Source organism: Quercus robur, chromosome 9, assembly GCF_932294415.1.
Source record: "Quercus robur chromosome 9, dhQueRobu3.1, whole genome shotgun sequence".
In the NCBI taxonomy this organism is placed as follows: Eukaryota; Viridiplantae; Streptophyta; class Magnoliopsida; order Fagales; family Fagaceae; genus Quercus; species Quercus robur.
The window spans coordinates 4,421,790-4,445,011 of NC_065542.1; the positions used below are offsets into that span (position 1 = coordinate 4,421,790).

Consider the following 23,222-nt stretch of genomic DNA (forward strand, 5'->3'; position numbering starts at 1 on the left):
AGAATTAAGATTTTTTTTAAGAGACCAATGGAAGAAGGGACATTTCTTATAGCTATAGCAGTTTTGCTCAAATCCAACAACTCTAGACGTTCGGCATATATACCCTAGGTTCTCTGGCAGTCTGACCAGATTTTTGCTTTCCCTTAAACTCAATAAAATTGCTAATGGATGCCTTGTATCTAAGCTTTCCAGTTTTGATGGTTACTAACATAGATAGTCTTATAAAACGTCACAAATTCAAACATGTTTTGGTATCAAACTTTATAAAAAATTTAACAAATATAATTGTGGGGGGAATAAAACCGAGAAGCCCAGGTTAGTGTTCGTGTTGGGCCCAAGGCCCGATCCGAGGAAGGATCATCCTCGGCCATATGAAGGACCCTCCTCGGCCATAACTATAGCCAAGGACAAAGGGAGCGACTTAGTCCTGATGATGACACCCCGGGTCATTTCACTAAATAGGAAAAGTACTAAAACGACAAAGAACAAAGGAAAAGCTGCTATTACTGCAATTAAGTACTCTGCACCTGACAGAACCATACTTTTCATCCTTTACAACCACTCCCAACCACTTTGGGTATGGGCTGATAGGACAAGTATCAACCCTGAACCTCAACCTACACGTGGACATACGAATGGGAGAGGAAGCTAATATAAAAGGAGAAAGAGGCAATCCAAAAAAGGGGGGACTCCCTCCCCCCCGGAGCCCAAGAGCAGGAACCACTAAAACTGCTTCAAAGAGAAATCTCCTTGAACAAGTACAGTTCATTTCCGTGCAACCACCATGACCATCATGACTAACAACAACCTATCCACTAAGGCTTGGCTTTTCAGCCCACTCTCTACAAATTTATTGTGGGGACCGTCAACATTTGAGCCTGTATCTACCTTGGGACCAAACACAATTTCAGTCCTTACAATTGGCGCCGTCTGTGGGAAAAGCTTGTGCATTGGTGCAGGCAACGGTTAGTCATGGTAGGATCAAGCCCCTACCCACAAGGGTCCCTCGAAAGAGAGAATTTTGGCCGTGGTGCAAGCTACGCGCGGCTCACCATCAGGGCTAAACTACGAAGTGCCAGTGGCACGGGTAGTCCTAGGGGCTTCCAACATTAAGTCAATGCCCTACACCTTTGTCAAGGGGCTAACCCTCAAGTAGTTAAGAAAACCTAAGTTTTGGACAGAACCAAGGTATTGCATGGTCCTCGGACTCAAACCTATGGGGAAACCAAGTATTTCAAAAAGAAAACCTAAGTTTTGGACAGAACCAAGGTATTGCATGGTCCTCGGACTCAAACCTATGGGGAAACCAAGTACTTCAAAAAGAAGACCTAAGTTTTGGACAGAACCAAGGTATTGCATGGTCCTCGGACTCAAACATATGGGGAAACCAAGTACTTCAAAAAGAAGACCTAAGTTTTGGACAGAACCAAGGTATTGCATGGTCTTCGGACTCAAACCTATGGGGAAACCAAGTACTTCAAAAAGAAAACCTAAGTTTTGGACAGAACCAAGGTATTGCATGGTCCTCGGACTCAAACCTATGGGGAAACCAAGTACTTCAAAAAGAAAACCTAAATTTTGGATAGAACCAAGGTATTGCATGGTCCTCGGACTCAGAACAAGTTAAGGCAATGAATACTATCCGAATCGTGGCAAAGCACTCTAGTGCTTGGCGACCCCTTCGGACGGTTCATTTTTGGTCACACGTCCTCAGGTAATTGTCTTATACGTAATACAGAACATTCAGCTATTATTTCAGTTAGTCTTATATGATTAACCTATCTCAAGTCGGCATTGTTGTGCTCGTCAATTTTGATAAGTTCAAAGAGATAACTTTTTGTTAAACAAGGGCGTCGGCCCTAAGTGCTGTTCCAAAAGAAAAAGACACCAGCACATCCATTCGCAAAATAACTATTGCAGAAAAGAAAGAATACACAAAATGAAATGAAATCATCTTTTATTAGACGAATAGGTGGTACAGCATACAAAAAAAGGGGCTTAGACAAGCCTATGCCAGAAGCTAACTACAAAAATAAAATGAAAAAAGAAGAACACACGGAAACGATAGATCCTTCAACTTTGCTCTAACAGCGACTAAGCAAGTCTGGATGGCACCAGCGATGGAAGAGAAGAAGAAGCAAAGGCGCCTGGTCCATAACTTTGCTCTAGCAGCGACTAAGCAGGTCAGGACGGCGTCAGTGATAGAAGAGAGGAAGAAACGGGGACGCCAAGTCCCCATACCTGCTCTAACAGCAATCGAGCAAGCGTCACATTAGCATCAATCGGGCAAGTACGAATGGTACCAGTGATGGGAAATCTCAAAGCTATCACACCAAAAATCTGATGCGATTTCCACCTGCTTCGGATTTTGGCTGAAGGAAGAAGAAGCTCCTTTCTTGCCTTATCGGGGAGAAGAAATGTCTTGAGTCTTTGTCTCCCCTGCCTGGACCGGGCCATTCTGAATCGTGAAGATACCCAGGGCTTCTGAAGAGGGTGTAGTTCCTTCACCCTCACCCTAGCCTCGACCATCTCACTTCCTAAGGCTCAGTCACACTGGCGATGGAAACTTTGAGCACAATTGGAGAGTTAAGAATTTGAAAAGCTTAAGGGGTCTACAAATAAAGGGGATGATCACTCACCGTGCTTCTTATATAGGGGGCAAGCCTTGTGGCATTTAATCCGTCCAAATCCCCAAAGGAAAAACTACAAACGAGAGAAGTCCCACTCAATTCCCAAAGCAGTCTTCAGCCGTTGGATTGCCGTCTCCTCATAAAGAGACTTTAATGAAGGCGCGCCTCGTGTACCGAAACGGCAGGAATGTAGCGTGGGTAAACTAAAGGAATGTCTCACAACCAGGAACATGCTTCTAGCAAACGAAGAGACTTCAACACTGCTGAAGGACAAGACTTGACAAGCCATGATGTACGCCTGATATCACCAAAACCCACCTCTCCGTCTGAGGATCCGGAGAGCAGGATTTTGAGGGGCTATTGTGGGGGGAATAAAACTGAAAAGCCCAGGTCAGTGTTCGCGTTAGGCCCAAGGCCCGATCCGAGGAAGGATCATCCTCGGCCATATGAAGGACCCTCTTCGGCTATAACTATAGCCGAGGACAAAGGGAGCGACTCAGTCCTGATGATGACACCCCGGGTCATTTCACTAAATAGGAAAAGTACTAAAACGACAAAGAACAAAGGAAAAGTTGCTATTACTGCAATTAAGTACTCTGCACCTGATAGAACCATGCTTTTCATCCTTTACAACCACTCCCAACCACTTTGGGTATGGGCTGATAGGATAAGTATCAACCCTGAACCTCAACCTACACGTGGGCATACGAGTGGGAGAGGAAGCTAATATAAAATGAGAAAGAGGCAATCCAAAAAAGGGGGGGGGGGACTCTCTCCCCCCCAGGGCCCAAGAGTAGGAACCACTAAAACTGCTTCAAAGAGAAAATCTCCTTGAACAAGTACAGTTCATTTCCGTGCAACCACCATGACCATCATGACTAACAACAACCTGCCCACTAAGGCCTGGCTTTTCAGCCCACTCTCTACAAATTTATTGTGGGGACCGTCAACATTTGAGCCCGTATCTACTTGGGACCAAATACAATTTCAGTCCTTACAATAATTTACATCTTACAATAATAAAATGAAATTGAGAAAAATAAAGTACTATGTCTATAACTATTAGACTAATTATTGTTTTCTAAGAACATCATGGGACTAACTCAAATATTTGGGGGGAACCAATTCCTATTTTTGTAGGCTAAAATTTTGAAATTTCAAAATAGCTATATATATACTAAAGGAATTTTTCTAAATATTAGGGGAGCCATGGCCTCCACCCATGTGTGTAGCTTCGCCCTTGCACATGGGATGAACTTAATTAGTGCTATATGTAAGTAATTTACTCCCCCATTAAGAAAATTGAAGAGAAGTTTTTTTTTTTTTTTTTTTTTGAGAATTAGAGAAGAAAGTGTAAGTTCGTGGTAAGTGGTAACTAGCAAAAAGTTTTGTTTACACTTTATTTTGCTTTTATTAGAACCTTTTAACTTGCTTTAGAGGAAGCTTTTTTATTTTTTTAAGGATAAGTATGTTGTGAAAATGTGATGACAATTACCCTAAACATTTTGCGTGGTCAAAAAGAAGGAAAAGAGTAACTTCCTGGTGGCTAGTTATGAAGTTCTGTTTAATGTTTATATTGCTTTTTGACAAAGGGTTTGACTTACTTTCAGTATTTTTTTAACTTTGACATATCTTTTTTTTTTAAATATACAATGGCTAGTAGTAGTGTATTTTAATCTCTACCTTTTATTTAGTTAGTAGATAATGTGACAATCTTTCATTAAAACAAAAGGAGATTATTTTTTAAAAAGTACTGAAAATAAACCAGACTTTTTGAAAAACTATAAAGTTCTATTCATATTGCTTTCTTTATATCTATTCATAATCAATATGCCATCGTACATCACACATGAATGCTTTAGTGGATTAATCTATAAACTTTATGGCTAATAATGCACCCACTAATTAATCTAGTATCAGCCGTGCGTAAAGTTACAGAAGATTTGGACTCGCGTAAAGTAGCTGAAAGAAAGGGTACAAGCAAAGCTAATTATGTACTTCATGATCATTGATAAGGACATAGCTGTAACTTTGTTTGCACTCGGTTTCTATTATGCTCTTCTTCTTCTTTTTTTCTTTTTTTTTCTTTTTTTTTTTAATTCATTTCATTTGGCGTTTCTTAGTATGGCTGATTTTTTGTTTTTTGGGTCTCTATTTGAAAAAGTAGGAAATTTTTTTGGTCAAAAGCGGAGGGTGCAACCAAAATGTAGAAGTATAAGGATAGGGTGGCTTAGAAATTAAGAAACTGAAAATGAAGAGATCAAAAAATAATGAGGAAAAAAAATATAAGAGCTAGGAGCAAGCAAAGTTTGTAATCAACAACAAGATCATTGATATCAGAGCCGCTTTGACATCAACTGAAGAATGTTTACCCTTTCAAAATAATGAATTACGCCTTTTTAAAGTGAATAATGGGATCACTCTGCAAATAATGTGATTGTTCTTTGAAAAACTGAACATGCAAATTAATGTAAGGGTGCACAAAAAAACCAGGCTGGTAATGGCAACTTAATCTGTTCCATGCCTTCTCATGAAGTAGCTCCATTAGTTCCAATACTTCTCATTGAATTGTTTGTTGGTTTTTCAATCTTTAGAACAAGACTTTTTAGATTTTTATGAGATAAAAATGTTATATAGGATATTAGGTTTAATTCTCTGCAGAGTATGTGTATAACTGTGTTGTTTGTCGATTCTGGATCTTTGTGAGTGATGTTGCCGTTAATCTTTGCCCTTTTGTATAACAGTGTATGATGACGATATTTTTTATCTTCTTTATATGCAAAGCAATGTTTCTGACCTAGCAAGAATGCCATCTACAGTGTTTTTTACAGTGATTTTGGTTTAGTGAGTCCTCCTTTTTTGTTTGTTTGTGGAGTGCTAAACGGCGCGTTTTCTCTCTGTATCCCTTCTCTCTCTCTTTTCTCTCTATCATTTCAGGACAGCAGGACCAGATCGGCTTAGGAAGAAAGGAAAAAAAAAAAAAAAACAAAAAACAAAAAACATGGGATGAACTCTCTGTATCTCTTCTCTATCTTTTCTCTCTATCATTTCAGGATGAGAGGACCAGATCGGCTCAGGAATTTCTGGTTTCGTCAATCATTGCCCAAATCAAACACAATATAGTTAACATCACAAACCCCATCATAATCATTCAAAAAGCCAAATATACCATAAAAAGAAAAAAGAAACAAAAGAAAACACACAAACACAAACAAATTCACAATCTTTCTCTCAAAAATATTTTATTTCAAATCAAAAAAACCCATTTAAAAAAAAAAAAAACTAAACTAAACTGAATCCATATCGATTAACTATATAAAAATCTGGTTTCGTCAATCACTGCCCAAAATCAAACACAATGTAGTTAACAACTCAAGCCCCATCATAATCATTCAAAAAACTAAACTGAATCCACAAAAAAACCCATTAAAAAAAAAAAACCTAAACTGAATCCACATCTATTAACTATATAAAAATCTGGTTTCGTCAATCAGTGCCCAAAATCAAACACAATATCTTATTTCAAATCATAAATAACCCATTTAAAAAAAAAAAAAAAAACTAAACTAAACTAAACTGAATCCATAAAAGATCATTCAAAACCATTGAAAATAAAATACATAAACAAACCTCAAAGAAAGCACTGTAAGGAGCAACATCAAAATTCGAAATCTTCTATAAAACTTCCTGAGAATAGCGAAAACGACAGAGGAAAGAGTGACACTCCAAGATTTGTGATATTAAGGGGCAGAATACGGTGGTAGCAAGTAGCAAGTAGCAAGCAGTGGAGGTGAAGGCAGAGAAGTGAGAAGTGAGAAAGAGAGAGGAGGCAGACATTTATGGGAGAGGGAGAGGGAGAGTTCGGGGCTTGGACGGCTGATGAAAGAATAAGATGGGTATAAATATTTCTAGGGTTTAAAATTGTGATGCTGTCGTTTTTTTTTTTTTTTTTTTTTTTTTTTTTTTTTTTAAGCTAAATACCGAAACGACGTAGTTTTGGAACTAACATTAAACTTAATGTCAGATCCAAAACACATCGTTTTGGTATCAGAGTATATATAAAATATTTTTATATTATAAGTAGTTGCATTTTTTTAGTCTTCCGTTTGTATTTTTATATATATATATATATATATATTATTATAATATTGACACAACAAATTTCACAATATTTTCACAATTATTGAGGTGTCAATTTCTTATAAGTCAAAATAAAATAATAAAATATGAAATTATGACCAACCACAACTGAAAATAAATATTTTGTGAAAATGTTATGACACTTGTTAGTACAATATTTTTTCACTCTAGCTACAGTACTAAGTAGCATTATAGCTACAGTGCCTAATTTTTTTTAAGTAATCTGTTTGTGTTTTTTTTTTTCTTTTAAATATTTATGTAAGCTAGTATATGTATTGTTATATTAACACAACAAATTTTACAATATTTTCACAATTATTGACATGTTAATTTCTTACAAATCGAAATAAAATAATAAAATATGAGACTGTGACCAACCACAACTAAAAATAAATGTTTATAATAAAAGTGCGAATGCGTGCATAATGTCTTGGCATTGTACATCCAGTGTTTTTGCACTGTGCTAGCTACAATAGTGCTTTGGTTTAGTTAGGGTCCGTTTGGATACAGCTGAAAACTGAAAACTGAAACTGAAAACTGAAAAACACTGTAGCAAAATAATTTTTAAATGTGTAAATAGTACCGTGGGACCCATTTTTAATATTTTTTTCTGAATAAAGTGATTGTGGGTCCCATGAACAGTGTACAAACAGTATATGCACAGTAAAATTTGTCTCCCGCACAGTACATAAACAGTACTTTTACTGTTCATTCGCTGAAAAAAAAAAAAAAAAAAAATCTTGAAACGCAGACGTGCGTTTGGGAAGCGCAAAACGCGCTACCCAAACGCACTCTTAGTCTTTTTTTTTTCAATAATCAGTTTGTGTTTTTTTTTTTTTTTTTAAATATTGATGTAAACTAACATTTATATTGTTATACTGACACAACAAATTTCATAATATTTTTACAATTATTGACGTGTCAATTTTTTACAAGTCGAAATAAAATAATAAAATATGAGACTATAGCCAACCACAACTAAAAATAAATATTTTTAAAAAAATGTTACAACACTTATTGTTATCACAATATTTTCATAATTGTTGAAATCTCACTTTCTTATATATCAAATATAAAAAATGCTAAATCCACAACATTTTAACATTAATTTCACAACAAATCATAGGTAAGCTATTATTGATGGATAGCACTGAAGCTACAGTGCTTTTGGTTTATTCAATTGGCACTGTAGCTACAATGCCTAAAGTTTTCAATGACCAACCACAACTGAAAATAAATGTTTTGAGAATAACAATAACAATGTTATCAGTTTAAAACCAATAATAACTTGTCATTTAAAATTTGTTCTAAAAATATTATGAATATAACATTTCTCTCCAATAAAAAAAAAAAAAAAAAAAATCTATTCAGATCCTAAAAATGAAGATATTGTGAAAATATTGTGATATTTTGTTGTATTCTTAAATTTCTTTTTTAATATAATCAAATTAGGTGAGCCAAAATTCACAATTTCACACACAAAATTTATATTAATTTTCTCACTACTGGGGGCAGCACGTGCAGCCAACGCTAGTTATATTATAAAAGCGCGAATGCCGCTACAGTGCTTCAGTACTGTGCACTCAGAGTGTTTGTACTGTGCAAGAACTGTAGCGGCAACAGTACTTTGGTGAGGCACTTTGCTCTTTTTTTTTTGTTTTTTCAACCCTTTTGTTTAAGTTTTGCACAGCAGCTACAGTGCCGCTTGGCACTGTAGCTACAGTAGTTGCTTTTTTTTAGCCTTCCGTTTGTATTTTTTTTTTAATATATTGTTATACTGACACAACAAATTTCACAATATTTTCATGATTATTGAGGTGTTAATTTCTTATAAGTCAAAATAAAATAATAAAATATGAAACTGTGACTAACCATAACTGAAAATAAATATTTTGTGAAAATGTTGTGACACTTGTTAGTACAATATTTTTACACTGTAGTTACAGTTCCAAGTGGCACTGTCTAATTTTTTTTTTTTTAAGTAATTTGCTTGTGTTTTTTTTTTTTTCCTTTTAAATATTTATGTAAGCTGGTATATATATTGTTATACTGGCACAACAAATCTTATATTATAAAAGCGCCAATGCCGCTACAGTGCTTTGGTACTGTGCACTCATAGTGTTTACACTGTGCAAGTACTGTAGCGACAACAGTACTTTGGTGAGGCACTTTTTTATTTATTTATTTTTTTTTTCAACCCTTTTCTTTAAGTTTTGCATAGCAGCTACAGTGCCGCTTGGCACTGTAGCTACAGTAGTTGCTTGTTTTTTAGTCTTTCGTTTGTATTTTTTTAATATATTGTTATACTGACATAACAAATTTCATAATATTTTCACGATTATTGAGGTGTCAATTTCTTATAAGTCAAAATAAAATAATAAAATATGAAACTGTTACCAACCACAACTGAAAATAAATGTTTTGTGAAAATGTTGTGACACTTGTTAGTGCAGTATTTTTGCTCTGTAGCTACAGTGCCTAATTTTTTTTTAAGTAATTTGTTTGTGTTTTTTTTTTCTTTTAAATATTTATGTAAGCTGATATATATATTGTTATGCTAACACAACAAATTTTATAATATTTTCACAATTATTGACGTGTCAATTTCTTACAAATCGAAATAAAATAATAAAATATGAGACTGTGATCAACCACAACTAAAAATAAATGTTTATAATAAAAGCGTGAATGCGCATACAGCGTCTTGGCACTGTACATCCAGTGTTTTTGCACTGTGCAGCGCTTTAGCTACAACAGTGCTTTGGTTTAGTTAGTCTTTTTTTTTTTTTTTTTTTTTTTTTTTTTTTTTTCCAATAATCGATTTGTGTTTTTTTTTTCTTTTAAATATTGATGTAAGCTGACATTTATATTGTTATACTGACACAATAAATTTCACAATATTTTCACAATTATTGACGTGTCAATTTCTTACAAGTCGAAATAAAATAATAAAATATAAGGTTGTAGCCAACCACAACTAAAAATAAATGTTTAAAAAAAATGTCACAATACTTATTGTTATCACAATATTTTCACAATTGTTAAAATCTCAGTTTCTTATATATCAAATAAAAAAATGCTAAATCCACAACATTTTAACATTAATTTCACAACAAATCATAGGTAAGCTATTATTGATGGATAGCATTGGAGCTACAGTACTTTTGGTTTATTCAACTGGCACTGTAGCTACAGTGCCTAAAGTTTTTTTTTTTTTTTTTTTTTTTTTTTTTTTTTTTTTTCTAATAATCGGTCTGTGTTTTTTTTTTCTTTGAAATATTTATGTAAGCTGGCATATATATTGTTATACTAACACAACAAATTTCACAATATTTTCACAATTATTGACATGTCAATTTCTTACAAGTCGAAATAAAATAATAAAATATTAGACTAAGACTAACCACAATTGAAAATAAACGTTTTAAGAAAATGTTACAACACTTATTATTTTTCTAATAATCGGTCTGTGTTTTTTTTTTTCTTTGAAATATTTATGTAAGCTGGCATATATATTGTTATACTAACACAACAAATTTCACAATATTTTCACAATTATTGACATGTCAATTTCTTACAAGTCGAAATAAAATAATAAAATATTAGACTATGACTAACCACTATTGAAAATAAACATTTTAAGAAAATGTTACAACACTTATTATTATAACAATATTTTCACAATTGTTGAAATCTCAGTTTCTTATAGATCAAATAAAAAAATACTAAGTCCAAAACATTTTAACATTAATTTCTACCGTGCCTAAAGTTTTTTTTTCCCAGCAATCGGTTTGTTTTTTTTTTTTTTTTTTTTTTTCTTTTAAATATTTATGTAAGCTGGCATATATATTGTTATACCAACACAACAAATATCACAATATTTTTACAAATATTGAAGTATCAATTTCTTACAAATTGAAATAAAATAATAAAATATGAGACTATGACCAACCACAACTGAAAATAAATGTTTTGAGAATAACAATAACAATGTTATTAGTTTAAAACCAATAATAATTTGTCATTTAGAATTTGTTCTAAAAATGTTATGAATGTAGCATTTCTCTCAAATAAAATAAAAAAAATATCTATTCGGATCCTAAAAATGAAGATATTGTGAAAATATTGTGATATTTTTTTGTATTCTTAAACTTCTTTTTTAATATAATCAAATTAGGTGAGCCAAAATTCACGATTTCACACAAAATTTATATTAATTTTCTCACTACTAGGGTAGCATGTGCCTTGCACGTGCAGCCAACGCTAGTAATCTCATAATTTTCACTGCGCTAAAGGTATCTCGTGTTGCAACTACGCCTAACATTTTTCTCCTGTATATGTTATCCAAACTTGCCTAGCCTTATTGACAGACGTTTCAAGTCAACTCTCAGAATCTCATGAGCAGATCAAGCCTTGTGATTACTGCTCATTGGCAATCTTGTCTTTATATTAACATGTGGTGAATATCAACCAAACATGAACAATTATTGCTGGAACTAACTCTAAAGTCCCACTATTGAAACAAATTGGCTCTATTATTCAGAGTGCTAAAATTAACTCTCTAGTAATAGATTTTCAAGCCCAACAAATGTTCATAAAATAGTTTGAAGCAAGAGTAACCAGGGATCTAGCTTCTGCGGTGACTCCTAAGCTCAGCAAATTTACACCCACTGGCATTATCCAACTTCCTTGTTCTTCAGGTCTTCAATCAGCACAGCAAGTTGCCTAGGAACCTTCTTCTTTTCCAATCTTCCACTAACCAAAACAAGTCTGGAAAAACCACTCTGTAGAGCCTTAGTTAATGCTTCTCATACAGTACGCTGCCACTCGTTTGCATATGGCAGAACTGCAACAGCCAGAAAAAATTATCCTGTCAGCCCAATATTTATAGGCAAAACAACCCCATTTGCAACTTCTCTGCCTGTGCCTCTCAACAGTCAGCAACACATGCCATCCCTTCACAACCAGACACACTCGCCTTGGTACTCTCCTGCAGTTACTCTGATCCACATGTTGTTTATCATAGGCTTGTGTATACCTACAAAACAAAGCTTCACTGAGCGTTAGCATTAGCATTTCAAAAACAGACTCTTGCGCACCCTCAAACATCACTTTGTTGAGGTTATACCACATGGTCCACGGAGTTAGGATAAGACAATCTATAGAACATCACATATTCCTTCTTATGAAAATCAAGATCTTCCATCTACTGAGTCAACCGCTGCTTCAAACAGTAAGGGCAAATGAAGTCAGTTCTAAGCATCTAATCTGACCAAAACCATACAGCCCAAGCAAGACTGCTTCATGAATACATGATCCAAGTTCTCCTCTTCCTCATTGAATAAGACACTTGGTTTCACTCACCATATTTGTGTTGTATGAGGCCACATCAGCTTATCAGTAACTCCACATCTCGAGACAGAGATAACCAAAATTTGAGCAGCCACTTCTGGAGAGTACAGCTCTCTAGCCGTCCTGTTTTCAAGTCAAATTGTAAAGATAACATTAAATACCAATTAACAGATGTAGCTTGTTTTGATTTCTGTAAGGATTTCTAATTGCATAACCTAGGTCCTTTCCAATTGAAAAATATTGATACACACACCTGAATGTTTATAACAATGTAGGTTCTTTCCACTATGATAATACACGAGGCAGAAGCAACAAAAAGAAGGGGAGGAATATGACCCAACTTAAATTTGGACATAACACTTTTGATCTTTCCACTACAAAATATAATACATCAGGCTAAAACAACAAATCCAAAGCGAAAAGTATGACAAAACATATATTCTGGATGTCACTCATCAAAACCACGATAACAACAAGAGCAGGACTTACCAATCAAAGCAGGAAACCTTCTTTTGTTTTCAACCTTGTCTGCATGGTTGCTTACCTGCTTGAGCTTGACTACTTTGACGACAAATATGCACCAGAGGATTACGTTAGTAATTCATGGCTTAGTATGTTGTATGCTCAGGTTTAACTTCTGTAATCCTTTAATTCTAATTCTATTTGAGTCGCTTTGATTGGGTAGCCAACTAAGTTGACATATGGAGATAAGTCTTCAGGTTTGTTTTATCATGTGAAATGAGCATGAACAATTTGGCCCTGGACATGCTCCAATATAGGTAAGGAAATTTCAGTCAATAATTTCATTGAGAGTTAAAAATATAGAAGTAAGAAAACTTCAAGAACATCAAGAGGCAATTGCACAAAAGTCAAATGGTAGAAGCTTACATAATTAAAGAGCAATATTGTTACTACGTATTAAAAGAGTTTTAGACTATTAATATTGCACATGGGGTAGTGCTTGTGGACTTCTAAATTATGACAGCGCAGGCAGTGAGGAGGGTGGGGAGAGATTCAGATTTTGATCCCGCTGCCCAAAGTATGAGCCCAAGTCAAGAATGGGGACAAGAGTCCAAAGTGGCCTCTACCTGCTTGACAGAACGCTTGTGGAGACAGCACCCTGGATTGGTAGAAACGAGAGGTTGTGGCAGTGTTGAGTAAAGGAGAGGGAACTCTCACATTTCTCTGCCTCTCTCCTCTCTGCCCTTTTGATTCCAGGCTGTGATTCAGTGTGTGTGTTTCTTTTTTGAGTTTCTACTCTTTAATGAGAATATGGGGGAGTGAGAGGCATAATTTTAAACTGAAGATATTAACATGGAGATATAACAGTAAACAACAAGAAGAAGCTTTTTGTTGCATTTCTTTGTTTGTCCTATACAAATTGCTAGGAGTCTCATTGAAAACTCTAATCAAACATATGGTGGGCAATCCATTAATAAATGTACACAAGAAAAAGATAATGTAGCAACCAACAGAACTTGAATTAAGAAGAAAGACAGTGACTTACAGGGTTCGCTTGGCTTTGTAACCTTCCACTGCTGCCATTGAATTGTCGAAAATATGATGGGGAACATCCAAGCCCTTATAAGAAGTGATGCTGTTATTGCTTCTCTCAGCCATAGTTTGGTTAAGATCTTGGATGGAATACTAAACAACCCAGCTGAAACAACCAGCCATGACGATGCACCTATCTGGCTATTCTCTATTTTAAAATAAAACTGAATCCTTTCATTTCCTTCTCCTACTCTTGCAGCTCTTCTCCAACAGGATTGGTTGCCAGTTTGAACACTTTCTAAAGGTCTGGACTTGCTTATCCTGCTGCTGGGTCTTTTCTTTGTTTATTATCTATTAGTTGCCCTGCTCATAGAAATTAAACTTTTACAATACATGACCACATTAATGGCAAAGAGAGGCTCTTTCTTCACGGTTGCCTTGTTCTTGTAAGTTAAAAAGGACCATAAAATAGAGACAAAAGACAATGAGAAGTACATAAGTTCTCTAAATTGCTCCCAATTCCCTTCATCCAGCTCTTCATCCATGCCTAAATCAAGTAAGGCTATATGAAATCAGTTCTAATGGAAAGATCAATCCAAAAAAGATTTCTCCAGATATGATGTGGAAAAAAAAATATGGTCTAAGGTTTCAGTATCCTTGACACAAAGAACATAAGTACTCAGACCAGATGTCTTCTCAATTCTTCCCTCACAAGAAGAAAATTAAATAACATCCTCCAATGAACAACAATAATTTTAGATAGTAATTGTATCTTACATGAATGGTTTCAATGCTCAGGGTCTTCATTTAAAGTTGGGCCAGTAAGATCATAAAAGACTAGCCAGCTTGGTTTCTACAATTCCTGGTATGCAACAGCCATTATCCTTTTTCTACCAATTAATCTCGAGAGTTGGGATGAGGCCTTATGAGCATGTCAGCAACACCAACAGGAGTTGTAAAATTCTCTCAGCACCATTTTGGCTATGGAGTTTTCAAACTAATTCATAACTCCACCCGAGAGTATCTTTGTCTAGCACATCTGCCTCAAATTTCAGAGAACTTAAGCATTTTTATTGGATGTCCTTTGGGGACATCCAATAAAGTTGGAACCATATGTATATACTTGGATGTTTATAATAGGTATATTTTCAATTCGCTTTGAAATGCAATACATCAAGCTGCAATGACAAAACAATGAGGAAAATGTGACAACACCTAAATTCTAGACATGATGCATTAAAAAAACGATAACAAGTACAACAAGGCTTACAATTCTAACAAGACAACCTTCTCCATCTATCAACCTTGTCTACAAAGTTGTTTGTATGCTTAAATCTAATTACTATAAAGATGAATATGTGAAATGGGCATGGATGGTTTGCCTTGGTCATGATTTGAAATGGGTCTTGAAATTTGAAGAACATCATCAGCCCAAAGCAAAAAAGTCATTTGATAAAAACTTCCATAATTAAAGAGCATGCTATGTATAAAATGAGTTTTAAACTATTAATATTACAGATCAATGAGGCAATGCATGTGATAGGCTGACAGCACCGTTTCCATTCAAACTTGACATTATATTTTTATAATCTATTAAGGTAATAAATGTCTGAAAATAAGAAGAACATGGGAAAACAAAAAAAGAAGAAGAAAAAGAATATATTAACAGTATTTGTTGATTTCCATAAGTAACATTATTCACCTTTTGAACTTTCTCTTCAAAGCTAGGAGTGCCATTTACAACTCTAATCAAATACACGGTGGGCAATCCATTAACAAATGTACAAAGAGAAATTGCAACAACCAACAGAGCTTGAATTGAGAAGAAAGACAGTGACTTACAGGTAATCAAGAGAAAAAAAGTTTTATCAACCTTTGAGGTCACTCACACTAGATTCCAGACCACATTCCTCATACTCACTTGACTCCTCAGAATAGTTACAATGGCTTCGCATGGCTTCGTAACCTTCCACTATCACTGTCGAAATGCCAAAATTATTTTGGAGAACATCAAAGCCCTCATAAGGAGTGAAGCCATTGTTGCCTCTCTGAGCCATAAATCGGTTGAAATATTCTGCGTCTTTCTTGTATACATGAATAAGCAACCCGCATTTCTTGTATTGAGTGCATGTTTTCCTTGTCCTTGTAGCAGTAGTAAAATAAATTGTGCCAGCGCCTTTACACAAATGAGAAAAAGTTTCTTCTATATTCACTTCAACTTCAGACCCCATACTTTGATGGCTAAACCAGTTTGGATTGGCGATTTTTCGATTTAACTCATTCAGTTATTTGTTTTTTGACGTTATCAATCAAGAACTTTTTTACACGATATATCTGAGATTGAAAATGTAATCTTAAATTCCGTGGAGATCTATTGAGGTGTAAAATAAAAAATTAAAAAAAATTATGAATTTCCTAATGAATTTTTGTCATGAGCTATGTAAATAAGGGTTTCAGATCGTTTGCTAGTGTGCTTCCTTAGTACTTTCTCAAGTTCCCTCCCCTCTACCATTGGTTATGTTGAGCTGTACCAATGGCTATTTAAGTGAACAGTATCACTATCAACTAACAAAAGTGTGTCGCTCTTCTTTAATGACAAAACGATGTTGTTGCTTCCTAAAATAATAGTATTAACTGAAAACAAAACCTTGTCATGCCATTAAATTAGAAAAGTGGTATCATTTAACGAAAAGAGCCCTTAAATTCAAAACAAGAATTGTTTTGGTGGGTTTTTCAAATGCTTTGGAGACTTGAATTCCGGTCCTTGCCCCCCCTACACTCCACAAGTATTTATACTTGTGGAGTGACCATCGCACCAAGGGTGACTGATGGTAAAGAAAGCAGAATCATAAACACTAGTGCTACTCTACTAATTTCTACTAGATGTGAAAGTGAGAAAACAACCACCAAAAATTATTCTACTATGTTAAACAAAATGAAAGATAATTTTGAGAGACTAAAATGACGGCCTGATTGTTTGTCGTCATCAACATATATTATAAGGAATTTCTCTCTAAACAACAAATGTAATCTTAAAATTCTATGGATTTCTATTTTGTTCTTAAAAAAAAAAAATTATGACTTTGGTGATGGATTTGCACCATGATACATTCATACAAAGGAACATAAACAGCACTAGAATAAAAATGTACAAGATTAGGAACCCACTATGTGCTATCCAAGCTAATGTTCACAAATAAGTTAGGAGCAATGGTTGCTACTTGCTAGAGATTTGAGGCCCTTCCAGAAGATTTCTGTCCATCTGTCCAAACCTGATCATCTGTCAACTGTTCCAAAACACCTGAATGTCCTTCATCAGCTCTGCCACCACCTCTTTATTACTTCTATTCCACCCTCTTTAGTCCAGCTCAAACAACCAGCCTCTAGTTTTACAAACAAAACTGAATGAATCCCCTCCAGTTAGTTCTTCTACCCTTGCAACTCTTCTCCAGCAGGATTGGTTGCTTGTTGAAAGACTATAAAGGTCTGGGTTTTGCTTCTTTTGCTGCTGTTGAGGCTTTCCTTTAGTTCTTGACAGTTACCTTGCACATAGAAATCAAACTTTTACTATGCATGACCACATTAGCGGCAGGGAAAGGATCTCCCTTGCCTTGTTCCTATAAGTCCAAATAGGCCATAAAATAAAGACAAACAACTCTGAGAAGTAATTTAAGTTTTTTAAATTGTTACTGACATCCTTCAGCCAGCTCTAAATCCAAGCTTGAATTGAGTAAGGCTGAATGAAATCACTTGTAATGGACAGGTTTAAAAAAAAAAAGCCTTTTTAACAGTTCCAAATAAGTAAAACCCCTGTGCATACTTTAACATAAAGCAAACCATATTATATGGAAAGGAAAAGAAAGAAATATATAAGAATTAGAATTCTAGTTTATTCATTTTGAACTACCTGTCAATCTGTCATGCCTTCACTAATGAGCTTGTTCTTGTGGACTAAGCGAAACCTAGAAGCCTAATTCTGAATGGAAGAAAACAACATGGGATAGAACAATAAATCAATATACCTTTGGCAATAAAAGCTTCCAGTGTCGATGTTTACTTGCTCTCCAGCACATGATTTCTACTGCTTTTCAAAACACCAACAAAATGCTTTGTCTTGCCATTCTTTTTTTGTACATTGAAACAAAGAAACCAAAACAGCACAAGAAGAAAAGAGTACAAGATTCGGAGTTTGCTTCCAGTTATCCAAGCTAATGTTCATGAAGAACTTATGGGCAAAGGGTTGCTAGGGATCAAGGCTCTGCTAGGACATCTGTCCACCTGTCAAATCCAAACATTTGTAAACTGTTGAATGTCCTTCACCACACAGCCTCTCTATTGGCCAACTCTGCCACCTGTTTGTTAACACAGCTTTTAGCTTCAAAAATCTTTCACAGAAAGCCAATAAAGCAGCTGTCATATAGTATCTTTAACAGCTCAACTGAAACAACCAGCCATGGAAATGCACCTTCTCTATCTTACAAAAGAAGCTGGATCCCCTCTATTTCCTTCTCCTATGCTTGCAGCTTGTCTCCAACGGAGTTGGTTGCTAGTTGGAACACTTAGACTTGCTTATCCTGTTGCTATCAAGGCTTATGAACTGTTAGTTACCCTGCACATTGAAATCAAAATTTACAATACATGACCACATTTGTGGCAAAGAAAGGCTCTTTCCTCACAGTTGCCTTGTTCCTATTAGTCCAAATAGACCATAAAATAGAGAAAAAAAGACAATGAGTACTTTAAGATCCCCAAAACTCATTCCCTTCATCCAGCTCTTCATCCATGCCTGAATCAAGTAAGGCTCAATGAAATTAGTCTAATGTACAGATCAAACCAAACCAGATTTCTCTACATAAAAAAAAAAAATAAAAAAATAATGGTCTAAGATTTTAGTATTGTTGACATAAATGACTGAGTCCTTAGATGCCTTCTCAATTCTGCCCACACAAGAAGAAAATTCAATAAAATTAACCAAAGGAGGACAATCATTTTAAAGGTAATTGTAACCTACATAACTAGTTCCAAAGCTCAGGGTCTTCACTTATAGTTGTGCCAGAAAGATTAATAAAGGACCTCCCAGCATGGTTTCTACAATTCCTAGTATGCACTAGCCATTATCCTTTTTCAACCAAATATCCTCCAGATTTAGAATAAGGCCTAATAAGCTTGTCAACAACACAAATAGGAATTTGTAAAATTCTTTTAGAATTATTTTGGCTATGGATTTTTCAAACTAATTCAAAATTTCACCTGAAAGTATCTTTGACTAGCACATATGCCACAACAAGAACCTATGCAATTTCATTGGACATCCCTTTACCTTGGGGACATCCAATAAAATACGAACCTTTTATATATATGTACTTGTATTTCAATAAAGGTGAATTATCAATTCACTATGAAATGTAATACATCAGGCTAAAATGAAAAAACAACAATGAAAATGTGACAAAACTTAAATTCTAAACAAAATACATCAAAACAATGATAAAAAGTAAGGTAGGGTTTACAAATCTATGCAGACTACCTCCTCCAATTTTCAACCTTGTCTACACAGTTGCTTGCCTGCATGAGTCTAATTACCATAAAGACGAAATGTAAAATGATCTAGTATGGTTTGCCTTGGTTATGATTTGATATAAGTCTTGAAAATTCAAGAATATCAAGAGCCCAAAGCACAAAAATTCATATGGTAAAAACTTCCATAATTTTTTTTAATACAAAATAGAAATTCTACTCTAGCCTAATCTAAGCATATATGTGAAACTTCCATAATTAACAAGCAATGTTATGTACAAAATGAGTTTAAACTATTAATATTACAGCTCAACAAGGCAATGCAAATGATAGGCTGACACCACCCTTTCCATTCAAAATTGACATTACATATATTTTATTAAACTCCTGAATGTTTGAAAATAAAATAAAGAAAATAATGAAAATATAATTAACAAAATGGAGAGGAAAAAGATGTCACTTTTAAATGAAATTCAAAGATTGTTAAGGTCTCACCCATGCCTCTACACAAACATCACATGGGATGATGAAGTGTAAGATGTTTTCCTAACATTGCAAAACAATGGAAGCAAATGGCTAAAGGCTGTTTTGTACTTAAAGTTCAATACTATCTATTATTCACAGTAATTGTTGATTTCCATTAGTGACATTATTTCCTTCAATTGAAATTATTAATTCATGGTGCGTGCCTCTTGCATCTTCACCTAATTTGTTGATTACAATTAGTGACATTATTAACTTTCCAAACTTTGTCCTCAATCACAATCATAAATTCATAGAATTCTACTTTATTCATTTTGAAAAACCTGTCATGCAAAAATAATGATGTTGTGCTTTTGGATTTCTCAAATGAGGACAGGGAGGGCAGTGATGAGGAGGTTGGGGAGAGATTCAAAGTTTGCATACTCTGCAGATCTAAGCATGGTTGTCAAAACATGAATAGTATCGTGAATCAATTTTTTTATTTTTCTGTATCATATATCGTATCGTATTATGTACCGCAAGATACACAAAAACTTAATAATATTTAAAAAAAAATTATAAATATACATATATATAAAAGCATATCACCCCCCCCCCCCCCAAAAAAAAAGGTATGTTCATTATGAATTTAGAATATGTTCAACTAATGACTAATTTAATCATTAATTATGTAATAATATTTAATAAAGTTAAATAAATAAATTTATAAAAAAATGTTAACATATTTTTATAACATACACATTCTAATTGATTAAACTCTAAAGTGATATATAATACATGACATAGGAGCCAAAATAATAATTAATTTTCATCAAATTCATCATTTTTCCTAATCAACTCCATCTAAGTCAATGTTATCATCATGTTCTTCATCTTACAAATTTATTTTGTCATTCACATTTTCTTCATCTTCATCAAAATTTACTATCTCTTATTGTTCTTTTATTTTAATAATTTTTTCTTTGTATTTCTTCTTAGCATTCTAACTTCTTAGACTTATAACAATAATAACAAAAATAAAAAGTAATTCTATATTTTTTTATTTAATACCCTTTTCATAGTATATATGAAAGAACCTTGCAAATATGAAAATGAGGTCTCAAGTATGTAATTTGAATTTTGTAGGAGAAAGAGAGAAGTAAAAAAAAAAAAAAAAATCAAAGACATGTTATTTTATTTGGCTTAATAATAATTTAATAATTTTGTGTTAAAAACAAGTCTACAAACTTATTAAACTCAAATAAAAGTACAAATTTTGTGTTAAACGGAAGAAAACAAACAATAAACTAGTACGTTTGGCAACAAAAGCTTTCCAATTTTGATGTTTACTTTGCTTTCAAGCAGATGATGTCTTTTGCATTAATAAATGTGCACTGAGAGAAAGAAAATGCAGACACCAAAATGACCCTAGCAATTAGTGAATTTGCTAGGAGTCCCATTGACAACTCTAATCAAACACATGGTGGTCAATCTATTATTAATACATGTAAACTAAGAGAAAACGAAATGCAGCAATTAGCAGAACTTGAAATAAGAAGACAGTGACTTACAGGCAATGAAGAGAAAAAAAAGTGGATTAGCCTTCCTGGTCACTCTCTAGATTCCTCCCAATCGTGTAACTCCTCACCACATTCGTGGTACTCAATTGATCCCGGTCCAGCCCTCAGAAATAATGAAGCTGTTGTTGCTTCTCTGACTCTCAGCCATAAGTGGATTGATTTCATCAATGTCTTTTTCCCTCTGTTTCTTTATTCTCTCAACCCTCATTCGATTGCGATTTTCTTGGAAACTTTCAACCTCTTTCTCGTACACCAAACGAATTCCGCATTCCTTCACCTCCATGCCTGAACCATGGGCTCGATATCTAATGCCAAACTTAGCGAATCCATTCACAACATATTCTTTCCAATTGCTCGTTGCTTTAGGAAAATAGGCTAGGAAAAGCCGATCTGATAAATCCTGAGTCATTGGACCAATTATTAAAATTGATTCAATAATGTTTCCATTACATATAAAATAGCAGTCATGTTGGACAATGTCGACCAGTTGACGACAGCAAATCACACCACAGCTAGCAATTCCCGCCAATTCATCGCACAAATGAGAAGGTACTTTAATATTAATTTCAGCCCCGATATTTTGAAGCTCAAACCACTCTGGAATTTCACTTCCAAAACTAAGTGTCGCTTGTGAGTCTACAAACCCGTATATATCTGCAATGAAGTCTTGATCGAGACCCAGTTGTGGCCATTCTTTCCCCAAATATGTATGGGTAGGACCATTTCCAGTTGCACTAAAAGGAGTAGGCCTCCTCCTATGTTGACTCTTTAGTGATAAATCAAAGGGATTACTCTCTGGCCGATATGGAAGCTTTGGTAATGATCGGAGACTCGGGCAATCTTTCAGGCCCAAAAATAACAGATTACTTAGTTGAGCGATGCTTTCCGGGAGGTAACCAAACTTATTTCCACTTAGACTTAATTCTTCTAGACTGGGAAGGCAACCAATTCTATCGGAGAAACCATTGAGATTGCAATAACTTAGATCCAATTTGTTCAAAGAACACGAACCCTCCGATAGAGAAGTCAATAACATCTCCAAGGGATCGGGACTTCTTTGCATGAAGGAACCAAAATTATTTCCACTTAGAATTAAAATTTCTAAAGTGGATAAGCAACCAATAGCATTGGGGATTGCATTGAGATTGCAATAACTTAGATCCAATTTGTTCAAAGAACATGAACCCTCCGATAGAGAAGTCAATAACATCTCCAAGGGATCGGGACTTCTTTGCATGAAGGAACCAAAATTATTTCCTCTTAGAATTAAAATTTCTAAAGTGGATAAGCAACCAATAGCATTGGGGATTGCATTGAGATTGCAATAACTTAAATCCAGTGTCTCCAATTTGCTCAAAGAACACAAACTCGATAGAGAAGTAATTGACAAATCCAAGGGATTGGTACTTCTTTGCTTAACTCCACTGATAAATAGTTTTTTAAGTTTTTTAGCAGTCCCAGTCTCATCAAAACCCTCTAAAAATTCAGTAGCCCCCAAGATCTTTAGTAGTTTTGAGCATCCGGAAAGATGCAGTTTTTCAAGGGAATTGAGTTTTAAAAAGGTGCTAGGAAGAGTCATGAGGTTTTTGCAATCTTTTACATTCAATAAAACAAGACCTGTCAAATTCCCAATCGAAGTGGGCAATTTTGTAATAGTAGTGCCATCTAAGTAAAACTTTGATACACTTTTCATATTTTCTCCAAATTCTGGAATACTTTTTACTTTTGAGCATTCGGAAAGAATAAGAATCTCAAGAGACTCCATTTCAAGCTTTCTTGGAAGACTTTTGAGGTTTTTGCAACCTTTTAGATTAAGAAGAGTGAGCTTTTTATGAACTCCAATTGATGGGTGCAAGGCAAGTAAATTTATACAATCCTTAAGTTCCAATTCCTTAAGAACGGGGAAATCGGTGAAGTTAGGGGTTTTAATAAGTTTCGGGGACTTGTTCAATTTGATGGCTTTCAACCTCTCAAAAGACTGTTAAAGCTCAAAACAAAACAAAACAAATAACAAACAATTAGCTTCTACAAAATCTTACAGTTTAAT

General features: G+C 34.6%; 2 protein-coding genes across 21 annotated transcripts in view; both read right to left on the bottom strand.

Annotated features, from left to right (window-relative positions):
• The window catches only part of LOC126699880 (TMV resistance protein N-like), a 113,174-nt gene that overhangs the window by 78,477 nt on the left and 11,475 nt on the right, over positions 1-23,222 (bottom strand). For 3 of the 20 annotated variants that reach the window (XR_007646904.1, XR_007646901.1, XR_007646895.1), the window contains exon 4: positions 21,167-23,153. The exons of 9 other annotated variants lie outside the window; for them this stretch is intronic. The gene's annotated coding sequence lies outside the window, so the exon portion shown is untranslated. Of the gene's footprint in view, positions 1-14,115; positions 14,164-17,736; positions 17,969-18,055; positions 18,403-21,166; positions 23,154-23,222 lie in introns of those variants that run through there. 8 more of the 20 variants (XR_007646900.1, XR_007646899.1, XR_007646898.1 and 5 more) reach the window with 6 other exon arrangements.
• The window catches only part of LOC126699831 (disease resistance protein RUN1-like), a 104,757-nt gene that overhangs the window by 69,935 nt on the left and 11,600 nt on the right, over positions 1-23,222 (bottom strand). The window lies entirely within an intron of this gene.